The sequence below is a fragment of the Sciurus vulgaris genome, assembly GCF_902686455.1.
Source record: "Sciurus vulgaris genome assembly, chromosome: 4".
Lineage (NCBI taxonomy): Eukaryota > Metazoa > Chordata > Mammalia > Rodentia > Sciuridae > Sciurus > Sciurus vulgaris.
Window position 1 is genome coordinate 122,122,871 of NC_136464.1, and position 15,712 is coordinate 122,138,582.

Here is a 15,712-nt window from a genome sequence, read left to right on the forward strand (position 1 = left end):
AATACAGCCATTATGAACACCTCTATTGAAACTCCTCAAATAATTAAAAAATAGAATTACCCTGTGTTACAGCAATTCAACTACTGGATATGTAGCTAAAAGAAATGAAATCGGTAGTAGAAGAAACATCTGCACTCCCATGTTAACTGTAGTGCTATTCACAATAACCAAGAAACAGAAACAAGGTAAGTGTCAATCCATGACTGGATAAAGAAAATGTGGTGCACATACAACATGGAATAGCATTCAGCCATAATAAAGGGAATCTTGCCATTTGCAACAACACGAATGGAACTGGAAATATGTTAAGTGACATAAGGCACAGAAAGATAAGTACTGAACAATCTTATTTATATGTGGAATATTAAAAGATGATATCCTAGACTTTGAGAATAGAACGATGATTACTACAGATTGGACAGGGTAGGGGGGACAGAGAGATAGGAAGAGGTTTATAAAAGGGTAATAAGTTATGGTTAGATAGGAGCAAAAATTCTGGTGTGCTACTACACAGTAACATGACTATAGATAACAATAATATACTGTATACTTCAATGTGCATATGAGAATCTGAGTGTTTTCTACTAAGCCAGATATTAGATTCACAAAATTACAATTCAATGCATTCTTCTCTCTTTTGTTTTGGAAAATTGGTTGTTTCTTATTAAAATATATTTATTAAGAAAAACCTCAGGGAAAGGATTTTGAATGTTTTCATCATAAATAATGATAAACGTTTGAGGAGATAGATTGACTTAACCTGATTTAAACATCATACAGTGTATACAAAAGCATTATATGGTATCCCCAAAATATGTGTAGTTTTGATGTTTGTATCAGTTGAAAGATTAAAAAATTTAAAAATAGTATTAACAAGAAAAAATTATATATAACACAAAGTTTAGCATCTTAATTTCTTATTGTTAAGTGTATGCATATTGTTGTGGAACCCAACTCCAGAACTATTGTATCTTACATAACTGAAGCTCTCTATGTATACGAAACAATGCCCCTTGTTCTCCTCCCATCAACCCCTGGCAACCTACATTCTATTTTCTATGGATTTGACAGTGCTATATACTTCATATAACTATAATCATACATTATTTGTGGGGGTTTTTTGGACATATTGCTTGTTGTGTTTTAGGACTAAGTAATACTCCATTGTATGTCTACAACATGTTTTGATGATCAATTCATCTATCCATCTGCACTGGGTTGCTTCCCTTCCTTAATATTTGTGAAACGTTACACTCTATTTGTTTGCAAATATCACCTCACAATACTTCTTTTAATCCTTTTGGATATATAGCTAGAAGTGGATTTTCAGATAACTTGTAGTTACAATTTTTTTGAGTGACACATACTATTTTCCACAGCAGCTGCACCATTTCACATTCCCATCAACAGTGAACAAAGATTCCAATGTCTCCACATCCTTACTTTTACTTGCCTTACTCCGATTATTAGCAATTGAACATCTTTTCATATGCTTAATTTCATTTATATAATTTTTTTAAATGTCTATTCAAGTACTTTGTCAGTATTTAATGGGGTTGTTTGGTAAGCTATTGTTGAATTGTAGGAGTTCGTTATTTATATATTTTTCAAATATTGCCTCCCAATGTATAGGTAACCTTTTTATTCTATTGAGTCCTTTGATGAAAGTACCACAAATTATGAGATTTAACATGTTTCATGCATTTTTCTGCTTCTTAGTCTCATAAACCCATTATTACAATTGTGGATAATATTCCACAGTGTGAAAAAAGGAAGAATTAAACAACTATCAAGTAGGGGAGATATTTTACGATAATGAGCAAGAAACAGTTTTTGCTTTTGAATCTACATTTTGGCAAAAGATAACAAAGAAAAAAACAGTTTATACTTATTTTTATTTTACATTCTTTGGATTAAAAATAGTTCATCAGAACTGATTTATTTAAATGTGTTGAAATAGTAAATCAATGTTGAATGTATCTTCAAACAAAACATAAATTTTTCTATTCTACAGTTTTACTTATTGTTTATGGAAATGCTGAAGCATCTTCTTTAGAGCATGAGTCTGACTAGGGGGTGTTCTAAATGAGGATTGTAGAATCATTGTGTCTACCTATACTCATTATAGTTTAGGATTTGCATATTTTAAGACTTGTATTTATGAAGGACAATTTTTTCTATGCTCAATGCCACTGTGAAAATATGCATTTAACTTTTTTTTACAACTCTGCAAATTTTCTTTTCCTTCTATTTAGATATAATTTTAGAGATATCTAATACAAAAATGTGATCAAAAGAAGGAAAAAAGTGTAAGCTACTCATTAAAAACCAAACCAGCAAATTAAATTAAAGCATTCTCTTTGACATTAAATACATATAAAATGGCAATTTACTTTTATAAAATATTGAGATAATTAAAAGTTATAAAACAAATACATTTTTTCATTCATATCAACAAAATACCATGGGTTCAAAATTCTATTGATACCATTTAACTTTCATAGTTCAAAAAAATACGATTTAAAAAATCCCTGCAGGGATTTTCTGTCATTTATTTTTTTACTGGCTCCTTTTATATAATTTGTAATTAACACATTTAATTCACATTTACAAAGAATACTAAAGGTTAAAATAATTGCAGGTAAAAGATTTTATATTACATTCATGATTAGAGGTTTTCAATGCAGCAACTGGTGTCAAGTAGCTATGATGATATGCACCTTTATTTTTAGTCTTAATATTTTAGAGCCTTAGGCTTATTCCAGGTGCTTTGGACACCCAGTGCTTGCATACCTGGATGCTCTTTTCCAGGGTACACTATTTCACCACCCATATAGCTTCACCAACACATAGAATATATAGATAATATTAGCGTGCTGGAGTGGACAACATGAAAGAATCCAGGCGAAGGTAAATGGGTCTGTGTTTACGTTTTGATCAGTAATATTTTGTTGCCATCATATTCAGAACTGGTTAACATATTTATCAAGATTTTTACTAGTAATTATTTTTCTCTTAAGAGCAAACAGTCTCTGAATATGTTACATTCAACAATTTATCTGTACAGATTATATCAGGTGAGTACCATTTATATACAACAGGTGTGTGTATCCAACTTAACCACATGAGAGCAAGGAAGAACAGTTTGGACAATGAGATCAGATATAATAAGAGGCATTTTTCTAGGACAAAACAAGCTAAAAATGCAATTTAATTTTGATCAGGACTCTTAAAAATTAATTTATAAGTCAATGTGAGGTTTCAGTGTTTGAATTCACTCTACTCCTTGAGGTAAATTTAAAGCAATTTCAACAAAATTGAGCTAATGATAAAATTGACAGTGGCATTTTTCTTACTCCTTTATCTCTCATGTATTATTAAGTCAATTTTTTAAATTGAGAAATGCATATTTTCTGCAGTTGAATATCTAGTTAATGGAAAGTTAATACATGTGAAAAAGTACAATGAATATTTTGTAAGAAAGTAAGCTGAATTTTAAAGCAAAACAAAATGCATTATTATTATCAATACCATATTGAGAATAGTTTCTCCTATTTTTGGTTATTTGAAATATTATCAACTACAAGACCTTGTACACAGATTTTTTTCCATGATGGATGAGAACTGAGAATATCAATTTTCTATTACACAGTAGTACAGAGGTAGAATATAAAAGCTATTGTCTATTAACCCCAAAATGCAGAATAATAGATACATGTGTGAATGTGACTATTTCTTTGTAAATCTCTGATCTGGTTGTGTGTAGGGTCTTCTTCATAGGGCAGATACAGAAAAAAAAAAATGAGTCTCATAACAATTCTGATAATGGTATTCTAAATAAAAAGGCATTTATTTTACATATAGATGTAAGAATAATATTCCAAAATGAACACTGTAAATTTAACTACTAAGAAGATTGTGCACATCTTCCTCTCTCCACGTATATAGTTCAAAGAATTAAATATTGAGTTTGATGAAAAAGATAGTTCTATTATTATGAAGGGGTTATTACTAGATTTAAATCCTATCTACAAGAACAATTTATTTTTAAATGTCAGTTTATGTAGATTTTATCATTTACCTAAGCTAAATATTTCTATACAAACATTTACTTCATTTATTCACTAAACAAATGCTTTTAATGGTCTTACCCTAAAGACCAAAGTGAGCATTTGACATGCGAGTATCCAAGGCTAGGTGTGATTTCAGTATTGTTACATAGTACAGTGTGCTTCAGTTCACTCGGCAGAATATATGGAATAACTTATTTTCCTGAGTCACTGTTGTACTTTTAGGGTGATTGTGGATTATACAAATAATCATATTTTATATATGCCTTATTCATTACAAAGGTTCTCCCCAGAGTTAGGTACTGTACCTTTGTTATTAGAGATTGAATGTCTGCGTCCTTCCAAGTTTATGTGCTGAAGCCCTAATTACCAGTGTGTCTGTACGTGGAAATAGGCTTCTAAGGAAAAACTGAGCTGTTAAAAGACGTCATAGTGTAGGACCCCTGAAACAATGGTTTAGTGTCCTTGCAAGAACTTTCCAAGGAGATTTCCCCCTTTTTTCTCTTTCCCCTGCATCTATGCTGAGGAAAGGCCATGTAAAGAAAACATGGCCATCTACAGTTCAGGAAGAGAGCATTTACCAGAAACCCAACACTGGAGGATGGTGATCCCAGACTTCAGCCTCCAGACTGAGAACCACACAGCCTGTAGTATTTCACTGTTGCCTTCTAGCAAAATCATATGATCACCAAAGGCTCAGAAACTCACAATATTTATTTAAAACTTCATTTTATCCGACTATCCTGATTTTAAATCTGCAGTTATTTTTTGATATTTAAAGAAAAAATGCATATTTGTGTTGCAGAGTCAATTTAATATATTCCTAATGACAAATCTTAAACTGTATCAGAAAGCCATATGAAAATATATAGTTACTAACAACAACTGCAGAACTAAAACAATTAAGAGGCTGGACTATCAAACAAAAGCATACCAAAAAGAAAGGTGAGCAAGAGATTAATATCTGAACATGTAAAACAGTATAAGGCAGAAAAAAGAAAGTCAATAACAATACAACGATTATCACAATTATTTTTATTTGCTTCTATTTACAAGTTCATGTCACTAAGTCCAACAGATTGTTGAGAAATGTTCATCCTATCTTCTTTGCAGATGTATCCCCATTCCACAAACTAATATCCTAAGGAAACAGTAAGTAAATGGCTGAGAGGATAGGACTTTGACAAAATAACTAGATTTAAAAAATAACTTGAGATCTCATAAGACATATAACATTGATTTTAAGAATATATCAACTTTTTAGCATGTCAAAAGTAAATTTATTTCCTAATCTTTCATGGTACAATTAAGTAATAAAATCTAAAATAATATATTAATAAAGGATACACACACACATAAAAACAAACTGTGCAAACAAAATTCAAGAACAGATTGCATACATTTAGCATATAGTCAAAGTGATATTGAAAGCAAAAGGAGAAAAAACAGATTTGATGAGATAAACTTTTAAAAATTCCAAAGAAATGATTTGATATAAATCATGTATTTTAAAAAACATGATTTATACCAAAATAAGCATCTTAATTAGCAATAAATTAATGTTTAAAAATCATGACAGGACATTAAACAAATTGGACTGTGAACGAACACAAATTTCAAAAGAACAAAGTCAGGTGATCTAAGGAAAATATTCCTGCAATACACAGAGTCAGAACTCTTATGCAAGAGTTTAGATGAGAATGGAATATATTAATTTGGTTTGATTAATTGATTAGCATATGAATCATCTTATTCAGACTTACTGTAGTTCAAATATAAGCCCAGTGCTCACCTTGCAAAATTTGTTAAAACATTAAGAGCCTTTATTCCCTTACCTGTTAAACATAGGAATTTTAAGACAGGTGATGCCTCCCCCAATCCCCTGAATAATGGATAATGGATAATAATTTGGCTTAATAATGGATAACTCTTCTTCTAAAATAAAAAAAAAAAAACCTAAACTGAAATCTCTTCAGAAGTGGGCTAGTCATGTAAACAGGATATGTTTATAATAATGTCTAAAACATAAAGTTCACTAACAAATGTAAATGCTTTACATTTTAGACAACAATATCTGTGTTCTAATTGAATAGAAATATTATGTTTTATTTTAGAACACAGATATTGTGTGAGAACAAGTATATACTGAGAAAGTTACACTTATAATTCTATTAATTGTGAATTATAAATTATGAAAATCCTCCCAGTAAAAATGTAATCCAATATATTTAGGAAATACCTACTCTCCCATTTTCATTGTATTATTATTCAAAATAGCTAAGATATGGAATAACCCAGTGTATCCACTGATGAATAAATGGACCAAAAAATGTGGTATATATACACAATAGAACAGTATTCGGACTTAGAATGAACTATTATGTTTGATCTCAGGAGACTTCTTTGGATTTGATCCTACGGAGAATGATAACTAAATTTCTTAATTAGGTGTGTATAAACTTACTTGATCCCTCTTCTCATCCTTAATTCCTATACACCATCTCTATAGATTCATACTGTCATTGTCTTTTTAACTTCAGACTCCATACATCATCTATTTCATGTTGTTTATTCACTCCTTCTCAAATATATGCCAAAGTATACCCTAAGTGTCTGTTCCACCCCAAATTTCCATCCTTTTATGTGAAATATGCTAATTTTGTCCAAAAACACTGCAATCTAGAAATTCCCACATGTCCTTTAAAATTTTTGAGAACTTTGAGAGGGTTTATAATTTCAAGGACACTTTGGATTTCAATTCCTAGTCCCTTGAAACTATACCAGACTAACATGTTCTACAACCAGTGTACTATCTGTTCAAATCACATAATTTAATCCAGTCTTATGTGAGCAAAGAACTATGAGGCATGGTAGAAATGTGAAGTTAAGAGATCTCTGACAATAGCATCTTGTAGGTAAAAAGAGATTATTTGGCTAAGAATGTCCATTTTCAGAAATGTAATATGAAAAACTACAGGAGATGAATGTATATAATATACATATGCATATTATATGCTATAAATATACTTTTATATTTTCTCTGATACCAAACTAATACATCTCCAAATTTCTTAACAATTGCTTGGTTAACGTTTGTTTGTGCAATTAGGTAATTACATCTGGATGCCACAATGTCTGAAACGACCCTTGATTCCCTTTCTTAGAGACACTCTACCATGGCTTTTGATGAATACTTTTGCCTAGAGAAAATTTCGCTTACATTTAGAATTGCCTACAATTATTCTTAGTGTTAAAATCACTATGGTGACTGACATGGAAAGAGACATGAAGGTGAAAAGAAGCTATCTTTACATAAACCCGGTTTGGACAATAAGGAGTTAAGTACAAATACACACATTCTTCCTGTGAGCAGATTCAGTTTCTTCACACACATGTTTTCCACACTTTGATGGTCCTCTCAACTGTGATGTGAGATAGGGAGAATGACATCATTGTGCCATATTATTACTAATTACTCACAAATGCCACATGCTGAACAAATCCCAAGTCTTACTGACAGACTCCACCAAGACTCCAATCTAGTACTTTTGAAAGCTGACTATGCCAATCTAACTCAGCTAGTTACTCTAGTATCTCCCCTTGAAATGAAATTTCTGCTAAAAATAGAGGCATTACTACGTGGCTGTCTAATTAATAAGACATATCTAAATACAGAAAGCATAGACAAAAACATCAGTGTTAGTATTTTTCAAGACATTGCTCAGAGTTTTTATTGTATTGATATCTCTGGAACACAAAATATTTTCATTGGTAGCATTTAGAATATACTGAAGTCTTAGAATATACTGAAAATTTTTTTAATTTTAATGATGACTATAGGTGATGAAATACATAATATGTTTCAAATTTTATAGAGTATATAATCTTCTCCAATTTTCTAATATGGCAATACAAAATGAAAGCTAAAATATAATATTGAAATTTCTATAGTCTTATATTTCTAGGTTGAAATGTTTATATAAAAATTTTTAAAGATTTTGTATCTTTTGGTAATTCCTCTTTTAAACTTACCCATGCCATCATTTATACTACACATGACATTTTAAATACTAGAAAAATTGTATAAATAATAAGAGGAACAAGAACTGAAATTAGTATTCTAGGCAACTTTGTTCTTCATCACCTTGTCCCCTAAAATGATATCATGAGTTTTTCCCTATAAATATTCCACTATTACTTTATAATTTCAAAAGGCCTAGTATTCTGCCATCTTATGAAAGATAGTAGCTCTTCTGTAAATCTGATATCTTGTGAATTAGATAAATTTTAGATATATTTTTTCTTTAAGTTCCTATTATTTGATATTGATAATAATTATATATTTCATAAATAAGCATATTCCAATACAGAATTTTAGATGCATTTATTGGTTATATATGCTTACACTTAGAAAATTTTCATTTTATCACTCCAAATTAATTTGTGGTTTTTAGTAATTGAAAATTAATGGGCCATTACATTTCTTCTGCTTGGAAATATATGAAAAATAAAATTATGTAATGCACACAAGAATATTAATATATTCATAATACATGAACAACATTGTGAAAATAAAACCATTTTTTAAATTTATTTTGTTTATTTAGAATAGGTATCAATCTTTGTTTTAATCATCTTTTATATCTCTATGACAAAAATGTCTAACAATAACAACTTAGAAGAGGAAAAGTTGATTGGGGACTTACAGAGATCTTTGTCCATAGATGGTCCACTCAATAGCTCTAGGCCTCTAATAGCTCTGGGTGAGGCATCACATCACTGGGGCACGGCCCAGAGGAGGAAAGCTGCTCAGCTTATGGTGGGGTCAGGAAGCAGAGAGTGAGGAAGAAGAGGGACCCCAAGGAAGAACAACCCTTCCAGGACACACCCCAGTGTCCTACCTCCCCTGCCCATGGCCCATCTGCTACAGTTACCAACCAGAAAGTCCATTCAAATTAGGATACACTAATTTGGTTATAGCTCTCATAATCTAAGCATTTAACTTTTGAATATTCCTGAATTAACTGGATCTTTTGAGGGACATCTCACATCCAAACCATGACATGCCCTGAATGTGCTAGCCACTGTACTCAGAGTGCTATATTTGCCCCCAAGTAGCTCACAGACATGAACCAAGATAAGCTAATAAATTAATGATTACATCAACTCCAGTAATTTTGAGAAAATAATTTCCAGAATGCTATAGGAATGCAAGTTAGGAACATCAAACAATTCTGTGGATGTGATTTCTGAATCATGAAGAATGATGTTAATAGAAAACTTCTGCCTTACACTGGTAGCATGATAAGAGATTCTTCCCTAGACACTCCTGGACTAAGTAGATGCTCTTCCAAATTCCATCCTTATTCCTCTGAACCACAGTCAATCTAACATGGTAGATGCATGATAATGTTGTGAAAAAAAAAAAAAAAAAAAAGACAAAAAACGAAAACCTCCAATCTAGAAATCCTCTCCACAAAGGTAGTTGAGAAAACTCTTATGCTCTTATGCAATCAACTCACCATTGAAACAGAAAATGGTGCATAGGGAATCTACTGCAAAGACAGTAAGAACTCCACCATTTTATACAACCCAGACAACACAACCCAAGTTCTGAAGATCCACAGTACTAGGCCTCAAATAAAAGGACTTTCAAGGACCATTTGTAACATGTAACTCATTCCAACCTTATCTGGTAGTTGGAGTGGTCATTTGTTGTAGGTACTGAACTTTATCCAGAAGAAAAGCAAACTTCTCAAAATTTTGTGACAGTAATTTGGCCATCTGAATCAATGTTCCTTAGGAACGTTATACTCCTTAGAAAATAGGGGCACTAGAAAATAGGGCACTCTCTTCCTTAATTATTGACATTTCAAAGAAATGCCTCCAAATGCCTTGAGAAAGCCATCCTGGGTCCTAAAGCTGATATAAAGTCTATCCAATTTTTTAATATATTTTGAAGAGGCAAAAGTAGTTAAAACTATGTGTGGTAGCACACACCTGTTATCGTAGCAGCTTGAGAGGCTGATGAAGGAGAATGGCAAGTTCAAAGGCCAGCCTCAGCAGCATAGGGAGGCCCTAAGCAATTTAGAGAGACCCTATATCAAAATTTAAAAAATTAAAAACTGAAGGTCTGGGGAAGTGGTTCAATACATAAGTGTCCCTGGGTTCAAGCCCTGGTACCAAAAAAAAAAAAAAAAAAAAAAAAGTAGTTAGAATTACAAATTTTGGAAGATAAAATGTCTGAAAGAAAGGGAAAGAAATCTTTTATTTTCGACAAGAAAAATCTAGCTTCTTACTTTTAATTTGTCATTGTCCTTACTATTTATATTTACTATATTTTTTACAGTTGTTTTTCTGCTTAAGCTTTGGGAGATTTGGTCTTTTTCTATCTCCATTCAGGCCAGAACAAGAGTAGGATCCAGGTTAGTGGTCTGCAAATTAAGGGCTAAAGGCCAAATACAGCCTACTGCTTATCTTATGTCTCATTACCTAAGAACATTTTTCACATCTTAAAATGTTTGAGAAAATGTCAAAAAGAAGGCTATCTCATGAAACATAAAAATTACAGGAAACAAATTTTTGTGCCTAAAAGGGTAGTTTAAATGTGGCCATGCCTACTCCTTTATGTGGAATTCTCTATGGCAACTTTTGAGCTACATCAACAGAGTAGAAGACTTGCAACACAGACCACTATGACCCACAAGCCTAAAATATTTACTTGTCTGCCCTTTAAAGAAAAAAAAAAAAGTGTTGATGTCTGGTTTAGGTCTTCACTAATCTAAGTCCATGAATAAACAATGTTGTTATTACCTGGGAGCTTATTAGAAATGCTAAATCTGGTGGCCCACCCATTTTAAAAGAGAGATGCCTAAAGTGAAAAGGTGAGTGTGAGTCTTTAGTTGTATTAAAAGAAGCCAGTGATTGTGCCCCGAGTGTCACCTGCCCATTGGATTCTAAGCCAGTGTAACAAAAGATTATCCTGGAAGTATGAGAATAATATCAGAAATTCTATGAATTTCTACATTGGCATTTTTAATATGATGATTTCCCATAAAGATATCAGAGAAGTTTCAGGGGACAAATGCACAGCAGTTGTTTCTGACTAGTGCACATGGACTCCTCTGGAGGCCAGAATCAGATGGTTATATAGAACAACCCTCTGAGTTTCTAGAGCTAGAATGTCTTTGTTCTTGGTGATATTGTGCATAATATTTGTGACCACCTGTGTAAGGCCATGTTGTGCCCCAAATATTTTGCCAGACCTCCTTAATGGACCACACAGAGATTTGTCATGTGATAAATCAGGCTCTGGAAAGATCTGTTGAATGACGACCTTTTGAATTTCTGACAAGTTGTCTGGACCTACAGGGTTTCCCATCCTGGGGGAAAAGGCCAGATGTAAGATAACCTAGGGCCTTTAAACGGAACTGGGGAAGGAGGTTTCAGTGCTTGGTGTCCCAAAATCAAGTGGAAAGGAGAAAACTGGAAACTTTAATTTGGCATGTAGTATACAGGTATTTGAAGGAAACTATAGGAATTGAAATTTGGGGCAAAGAAAACAAAATTCATATTTTCAGGTGGGTACCTAAACCAGTAATCCCACAGAATGGAAATTAAATTTTCTTTGCATATCTATCTGATTTCTGAAATTTCCAAAGTAGTGCCAAGATGTTGAAAGACAGAAAATGGCCAGAATTTAACAACCTGGAAGGGGTGTTTATAAAGAATATATACTTTCCTACTGATACAAAATTGTGCTCGATAGTCTTCCTCCTTCTGATAAAAATAATTATAAAAATATAATTGATTGAAAAATAAAGCTAGACTCAGACTCAGCTGAATTATTTTTAGGGATACAGCAATTGTGATAATTTACCCTCTAAGTCTTCTTCAAATTTGCTGAAGTGGTCACAGAAATCTCAGAACAGAACTTTAAAATCCTCTGTGGTCTAGGAATCTAAACAAAGAACTTAGCATCGGTTGTACCATGTAGTTCCTAGTAATTTGGGTGAATACCTTTCTTCCCGGGGTCTTCAAACCTTTATATTCCTATACCTACCAAAAAGTAAACTTCCTTACTCAGTTCCCAAAGTGAGAACACACCAGAGCCAGCTCAGCTTTTCCAAGCAAGCATTTTGAGCATTGTCTCCATAAAGTCAATTTTAGTCATTAAGAAGTATTTGGTCACATCTACTTAAATAGGTATTATTTTCAAATATGATATTCCAACAAGGTTTCAGCTACATATCAGTGTTTCTAATCATGCCTTGGTTAAAAAAAAAAAAAAAAAAAAAGAGGTCAGATTCTCACTATTTCTTTGGAACTAAAGATCACACCATATGAGAATGATGGAAAATTATTTATTCAGGTATTTCTATCAGCCACACTAACTTGAATTTGTCAGCGTCACTATATAGACAACAGAGTTTGGGAATCCTTATAGTGAACACAATAAGAAGGAGGCAGAGGAGGAGGAGAAGTAGTGGGGAGAGAGTAACAAGAAAGGGGGAAGGGTGGAGAAGGATAGAAAAAGAGGGGGAAGAAAGGAACAAGAAAAGAATAGTTTCAGGTATCCCCTGATGAGGTTACATGTTTGGGAAGCTAGCAGCGAGGTATCTTATGTAATTAGTTCTGGGAGTATATTTGGCTTTCTCTGGTACTAAGCTTAAAGGGCATTAAAAAAAATAGTATGGTAAGACCAGTTATCTTATACTGTGTATCTTAATATTTTCAATATTCCTTATATACTTAGCTTGTTTCTCCTAGAGTTTTATAGTTAAATCCATAAATCAAAAACAGGTAAACATTTTAAATTGAAATCCTGGTAATGTGAAAGAAATGTGAATGTTGTCATATTCACAATGGATTCACATATCTCAACAGCAATAAAAATAAGTGAATGAAGTCAGAAGATTATGAAGAAAGCATTCTTAATGCATAGTTTCCAGATAGTAACTATATCAAATGACTTATAGATCCACAAGCTTACACGAAGGCTACAACAACCTCATACATAAAGTACTCCTACAAGGACATATGCCCAGTTACTATCTGTTCAAACTTGGATTGACTCCATTCTTTTAATCACTGTAGTCAGAGAATATTGTTTCAAAATATCTGATGAAATCCTCCTCACTTTTGGCTTTAAAAGCTTTCTCTTGCCCCAACCCTTTTGATAGGCTTATAGATTACTCTGGAATATACATTCCCTTTGCTATGCTCTGCAATTCCCTAATAGATATCATTACTCTTTGGAGAATCTCTCTCTCTGATTGTTTTATTTAGCCGACATGCAGTACCAAATGTCAACTTGATGATATACAATACTTGGATTTGTGAGTGTGCATGTGTTTGGTTTGGTTTCAGCATTTTAGTAAATAATGATAGCCCTTGGAAATTTGAATTAGGTGTTAGCTAATCTGCTAATATTTTGCTGTGATGTCTTTATAAACACGAGTCTCAAAATGGATTCTGCCACACATTAAAAACTTTAAAGGCAAACATTTACACTGAAATTTTCATAAGTAAACATTTATACATGCAGGCTCAAAATAATATATTCAACATTTGATGTAGGCTTAGTTAAGTCTAGTTATTTGTCTTTTCAATGGGTTTGGCAATGTTCATGAATGAAAGGTTAACGAAAGTAGATAAGACATGCCATCAGAGGAAGGAAAGCAGCCATGCACAGTCGATGTCAGAAAACCAGAACTATTTCCCTACTGATAGATGGACAGAGGATAACTGAAGGATCAGATTTGAGGTGCTGGTTCCTGATGTGGTATACTCCTGTGAGTCTTTTTGTAAAGGTGAGCATTATCTCTAAAATATTTGAACCAATCCATAAAATGTAAACACATTGAATTTCTCCATTGAATGCTCATTTTTAATACTTCCCATTAAACACTGCTAATTACCATGCAAATTAAATTTATTCCCTTGAAATCTTTCTTTCTTTATCCAAATCATTTTTCTTACAATACTGAAAAGAGAGGAAGAAAAAGTGAAGATGATTATCCTATTTACTAAGCCATTAAGCATGATCTTATATTTTAAATTTGAACAAGTCTATATAGAAACAGCCATAATATTTAGTCTAAATATAGTAAGATTTTCCTTATTTTCTCTTTTTGAATCGTAGATTTCAAAATTATTTTCTCATTTCCAACTTGTCATACTGTTTCTTACAGGTAATCTTCAAAAGGAGTAACAAGCTTGATATTCCTATTATAAATTGTGATGCTGCTGTTCAGAAGAGATGCATTAATATTTATCTTTTAGGAATATAATTCAGTAGTATAATATTTCTTAGGAGGAAACTCTGATAATTATTTTGGGAATTCTAAAGTTCTTTTTTTTTTAAAGTGTAGTAATTGCCTGAGAGAGCTATTTATGATTTAATGCCTGCCAGCATCATAGTTGTATTTCAGTTTAAAACAATAAATATCTTACCTCTTCCAATGTTCCACATATACTAACACTAGGAAAATATAGTTTTCATTATGATTAATTTTGTCATTGAATTTATTTATTATTGTTATTATTTTATATTTTTTAAATTCCTCTTTTTTTATATTCTAGCATAAACTTATTTGTTCATAAAAGCCTAATAAAAGGGGTAAAAATGCCGACCTGTGAAATGGAGCTGTTACCATCTAACATGATTTCATATAGTACCTGGAACAAGTAAATTCACAAAGATTAGTGATTCATGAATGATTAGTTTTTCAAGGATGAGACACATTGAGTAATTACAATTTATAATTTTTAATTAAATGCTATTTACTCCTTATAAAAACATGTTATATATGTTTCAATATGTATTTTTATAGCAAAAAAAACACCATTGTTTTATTTGTTTGAGAACTATAATTTACTAATAGCCTTCAAAATCTTAGCCTAATGTTATTTACCCTCAAGAATTACATTCTTTCTATATCTGATTGAAGAAGACACTCAATTCTGCCTAATAACAGAGCTGTGGTTTATCGTTAAGTGGCAGGAGGTAATAAAAAGCTATTCCTCTGTATATTTTTTCTGCATTGTTCATGGTTGGCAGTAAAAAGAGAAGCTGAAGTACTCATTAAGTTGTATATTTGATAGACTTTATATAGTAATCTCCAACAGCAAATAAGAAAGAAACAATTGGGCAATAAATAAGGCCACAAAATTGAAATGAATTGCACATTGCCTGGAGAATCATGAAGACCAGGAATAAGGAAATTCTGTTTGTGAAAAGGCATTGGTTCCTTCTCTTCTGTTTTATGAAATGTATGTGGATAAAGTTAAAAAATGTACAAAAATAGTGATTATTATCTGTAAGTTTTATTTTACCTTTTTAAAGATGTGATGTAATCTTTTAACAATTCAACTACTGAGTAACTGAAACTTTTCCTAATTGACATTCTACTATTACCATACATGTAGAGAAGCAATAGGAAGAAAAAATGTTGTTCCTTATTCTTCCTCTCTCTCTCTCTCTCTCTCTCTCTCTCTCTCTCTCCTCCCATCCCCCTTCCCTCCTGGGTTAGTCTTGAACAGTCATTAAAATTGACATGTTCTGTGGTTGATACTTGTCCAAGTTTGGGCTATCCTTATATGCTAATATCATCAACTGGATAATTCCAAGACCAAGATTT